General features: G+C 50.1%; 1 protein-coding gene across 4 annotated transcripts in view; it reads right to left on the bottom strand.

Annotated features, from left to right (window-relative positions):
* The window catches only part of LOC130293366 (CMP-N-acetylneuraminate-beta-galactosamide-alpha-2,3-sialyltransferase 4-like), a 180,264-nt gene extending 179,688 nt beyond the window's left edge, over positions 1-576 (bottom strand). For all 4 annotated transcript variants that reach the window (XM_056541967.1, XM_056541966.1, XM_056541968.1 and 1 more), the window contains exon 1: positions 459-576. The gene's annotated coding sequence lies outside the window, so the exon portion shown is untranslated. The remainder of the gene's footprint in view (positions 1-458) is intronic.
* Between the last annotated feature and the right edge of the window lie 5,010 nt (positions 577-5,586).

Genomic DNA, 5,586 nt, shown 5'->3' on the forward strand with positions numbered 1-5,586 from the left:
TACACACACATATATACATACACACACACATATATACACACACATATATACACACACATATATACACACACATATATACATACACACACACATATATACACACACATATATACACACACACATACACACACATATATACACACACAGGCACATTTCCTCACATATTTACACACATATATGCTTATATACATGTACATCCCAGCCGCTGCCATCCTCCGGGCCCATCTCCTGTCATCTCCCCGGATTCTCAGCCCTTACAGGTGGCATCAGGTCCCCGGGCACGGAGGTCTGCACCATCCCCGCGGACACCCCCCACTCCGGCAGCCCTGGCATCCTACGGTCTGTACACTGATGCCCGGCGGATGGAGCCGCTTTCCTGGCACCGCCCGGCAGAACAATGGGAAGCGGGCAGTGCCAGGCTCCAGCGCCGCGTCCCCAGCACACAGCTCGGTACTCACCGCTCCCGGGTACTCGGTGCCTGCAGAATGGGCAGCCCGGAGGAGGGTACAGAGCGCGGCGGCTCCGAGGGAGGAGACCGGAGGAGGGGGAGGGGGTGATAGTACTGACAGCATGGCCGGGGAGAGGAGGGGGCACCGGGGGAGGGGGCACAGATATCACTGAGGGGGGGCACAGATATCACTGAGGGGGGGCACAGATATCACTGAGGGGGGGCACAGATATCACTGAGGGGGGGCACAGATATCACTGAAGGGGGGGCACAGATATCACTGAGGGGGGGGGGGCACAGATATCACTGAAGGGGGGGCACAGATATCACTGAAGGGGGGGGGCACAGATATCACTGAAGGGGGGGCACAGATATCACTGAAGGGGGGGCACAGATATCACTGAGGAGGGGGGGGCACCAATATCACTGAGGGGGGCACAGATATCACTGAGGAGGGGGGGGGGCACCGATATCACTGAGGGGGGGGGGGGGGCACCGATATCACTGAAGGGGGGGGCACAGATATCACTGAGGAGGGGGGGGGGCACCGATATCACTGAGGGGGGCACAGATATCACTGAGGAGGGGGCACCGGGGGAGGGGGCACAGATATCACTGAGGAGGGGGCACCGGGGGAGGGGGCACAGATATCACTGAGGGGGGGGCACAGATATCACTGAGGGGGGGCACAGATATCACTGAAGGGGGGGGGGGCACAGATATCACTGAAGGGGGGGGCACAGATATCACTGAGGAGGGGGGGGGGCACCGATATCACTGAGGGGGGCACAGATATCACTGAGGAGGGGGGGGGGCACCGATATCACTGAGGGGGGGGGGCACCGATATCACTGAGGGGGGGGGGCACCGATATCACTGAGGAGGGGGGGGGCACCGATATCACTGAGGGGGGGGGGGCACAGATATCACTGAGGGGGGGCACAGATATCACTGAGGGGGGGCACAGATATCACTGAAGGGGGGGCACAGATATCACTGAAGGGGGGGCACAGATATCACTGAAGGGGGGGGCACAGATATCACTGAAGGGGGGGGGCACAGATATCACTGAAGGGGGGGGCACAGATATCACTGAGGAGGGGGGGCACCGATATCACTGAGGGGGGGGCACCGATATCACTGAGGGGGGGGGCACCGATATCACTGAGGAGGGGGGGCACCGATATCACTGAGGGGGGGGCACAGATATCACTGAAGGGGGGCACAGATATCTCTGAAGGGGGGGCACAGATATCTCTGAAGGGGGGCACAGATATCACTGAAGGGGGGGCACAGATATCACTGAAGGGGGGTCACAGATATCACTGAAAGGGGGGGCACAGATATCTCTGAAGGGGGCACAGATATCTCTGAAGGGGCACAGATATCACTGAAGGGGGGCACAGATATCACTGAAGGGGGGGGCACAGATATCTCTGAAGGGGGGGCACAGATATCACTGAAAGGGGGGGCACAGATATCTCTGAAGGGGGCACAGATATCACTGAAGGGGGGCACAGGGGGGGCACAGATATCTCTGAAGGGGGCACAGATATCACTGAAGAGGGGGCACAGATATCTCTGAAGGGGGGGGCACAGATATCTCTGAAGGGGGGCACAGATAACACTGAAGGGGGGCACAGATATCACTGAAGGGGGGCACAGATATCACTGAAGGGGGGGCACAGATATCTCTGAAGGGGGGGGCACAGATATCACTGGGAAATGACAGATATCACTGAAGTAGGAAGAGAACATAGATCACTGGACGGGGGAAGATATCACTGGAGGAGGTGGGCACAGATATAACAAGGTAGGGTATAGATATCATTGAAGGGGGCACAGATATTACTGGAGGAGGGTACAGATATCATTGAAGGGGACACAGATATTACTGGAGGAGGGCACAGATATCATTGAAGGGGGCACAGATATTACTGGAGGACGGTACAGATATCATTGAAGGGGGCACAGATATTATAGGAGGGGGGGCACAGATATCACTGGAGGAGGGTACAGATATCATTGAAGGGGGCACAGATATTACTGGAGGAGGGTACAGATATCATTGAAGGGGGGCACAGATATCACTGGAGGAGGGTACAGATATCATTGAAGGGGGGCACAGATATCACTGGAGGAGGGTACAGATATCATTGAAGGGGGGCACAGATATCACTGGAGGAGGGTACAGATATCATTGAAGGGGGCACAGATATTACTGGAGGAGGGTACAGATATCACTGGAGGAGGGTACAGATATCATTGAAGGGGGCACAGATATCACTGGAGGAGGGTACAGATATCATTGAAGGGGGCACAGATATTACTGGAGGAGGGTACAGATATCATTGAAGGGGGCACAGATATTACTGGAGGAGGGTACAGATATCACTGGAGGAGGGTACAGATATCATTGAAGGGGGGCACAGATATTACTGGAGGAGGGTACAGATATCATTGAAGGGGGGCACAGATATTACTGGAGGAGGGTACAGATATCATTGAAGGGGGGCACAGATATCACTGGAGGAGGGTACAGATATCATTGAAGGGGGGCACAGATATCACTGGAGGAGGGTACAGATATCATTGAAGGGGGGCACAGATATTACTGGAGGAGGGTACAGATATCATTGAAGGGGGGCACAGATATCACTGGAGGAGGGTACAGATATAATTGAAGGGGGGCACAGATATTACTGGAGGAGGGTACAGATATCATTGAAGGGGGGCACAGATATTACTGGAGGAGGGTACAGATATCATTGAAGGGGGCACAGATATTACTGGAGGAGGGTACAGATATCATTGAAGGGGGCACAGATATTACTGGAGGAGGGTACAGATATCACTGGAGGAGGCACAGATATTACTGGAGGAGGGTACAGATATCATTGAAGGGGGCACAGATATTACTGGAGGAGGGTACAGATATCACTGGAGGAGGGTACAGATATTATAGGAGGGGGGGGCACAGATATTACTGGAGGAGGGTACAGATATCACTGGAGGAGGGTACAGATATCATTGAAGGGGGGCACAGATATTACAGGAGGGGGAGCACAGATATTACTGGAGGAGGGTACAGATATCATTGAAGGGGGCACAGATATTACTGGAGGAGGGTACAGATATCATTGAAGGGGGCACAGATATTACTGGAGGAGGGTACAGATATCACTGGAGGAGGGTACAGATATCATTGAAGGGGGGCACAGATATTACAGGAGGGGGGGGGGCACAGATATCACTGGAGGGAGCAATCTACTAAAGTACAACAATATAACCCTTGGGGGGTTAGAAAAAAGCCTCACATATCCATGTGTTAAAGAATTAAAATCCCCTAATGTCTGTCACCTCTGTAATAAAGATTCCAGCGTAGTTTATAGTTCGGTGTAACCGCTGGAGATACTATTGTTACCGATAATGTGAGGGAGTACTATGGACCTATAGAATCAGGGGAACACTCAGGATCTGTAGCCAAAAATCCTAAATGATTCGCTACACAGGTGCGGATGATGGGGGAAGATTTATCAAAACCCGTCCAGAGGAAAAATGGCTGAGTTGCCCTTAGCAACCAATCAGATCGCTGCTTTCATTTCTAACAAGGCCTATGCAAAATGAAAGCAGTGATCTGATTGGTTGCTATGGGCAACTCAGCCACTTTTATCAAAACCTGTCCAAAGGAAAAGTTGCTGAGTTGCCCATAGCAACCAATCAGATCGCCTCTTTCATTTTGCAGAGGCCTTGTTAAAAATGAAAGTAGCGATCTGATTGGTTGCTATGGGCAACTCAGCAACTTTTCCTTTGGACAGGTTTTGATAAAAGTGGCTGAGTTGCCCATAGCAACCAATCAGATCACTGCTTTCATTTTGCATAGGCCTTGTTAAAAATGAAAGCAGCGATCTGATTGGTTGCTAAGGGCAACTCAGCCATTTTTCCTCTGGACGGGTTTTGATAAATCTTCCCCCCATCATTATGATTATAATAATAATAATAATCTTATATTATACACCCCACAAGGTGGTCACCATATTGATCAATATGGGGGGCACAGACATCACTGAAGAAGGAGATACATCCTCTAAAGCAGTGGTCTCCAACCTGCGGACCTCCAGATGTTGCAAAACTACAACTCCCAGCATGCCCGGACAGCCATCGGCTGTCCGGGCACGCTGGGAGTTGTAGTTTTGAAACATCTGGAGGTCCGCAGGTTGGAGACCACTGCTCTAGAGGGAGAAACAATCATACCTGTTACTTATAAGTAGTGATGATCGGCAGGGGCCATATTCGAATTTGCGAAACAAGAAACAGCTGAAATGCCACAATGGATGCACACCCAATACATAATATAACGCAAAAGTACAAATGTATTAACATAATATGCAAATATCAAAAAAGAAACAATAAAAACATTTAAAAACGGCTATATAAAGCCACACTTACACCTGAACACATACTGTGGCCCAAACAATAGAAAGATACACCAGGGTCATGCAGGTAACAAAATACAGGGTGGGCAATTTATATGGATACCCCTTAATAGAGTGGGAATGGTTGGTGATAGTAACTTCCTGTTTGTGGCACATTAGTATATGTGAGGGGGGGAACTTTTCAAGATGGGTGGTGACCATGGCGGCCATTTTGAATCCAACTTTTGTTTTTTGCATAGGAAGAGGGTCATGTGACATGTCAAACTTATTGGGAATTTCACAAGAAAAAACAATGATGGGCTTGGTTTTAACGTAACTTTATTCTTTCATGAGTTATTTACAAGTTTCTGACCACTTATAAAATGTGTTCAATGTGCTGCCCATTGTGTGGGATTGTCAATGCAACCCTCTTCTCTATATACTGCTATATACTCCTATATACACCGCAGGAGAAATGCTAGCACAGGCTTCCAGTATCCATATACACTGCTATATACTACTATATACACCGCAGGAGAAATGCTAGCACAGGCTTCCAGTATCCGTATACACTGCTATATACTACTATATACACCGCAGGAGAAATGCTAGCACAGGCTTCCAGTATCCGTATACACTGCTATATACTACTATATACACCTCAGGAGAAATGCTAGCACAGGCTTCCAGTATCCATATACACTGCTATATACTACTATATAC

The sequence above is a fragment of the Hyla sarda genome, chromosome 10, assembly GCF_029499605.1.
Source record: "Hyla sarda isolate aHylSar1 chromosome 10, aHylSar1.hap1, whole genome shotgun sequence".
Classification (NCBI taxonomy): Eukaryota; Metazoa; Chordata; class Amphibia; order Anura; family Hylidae; genus Hyla; species Hyla sarda.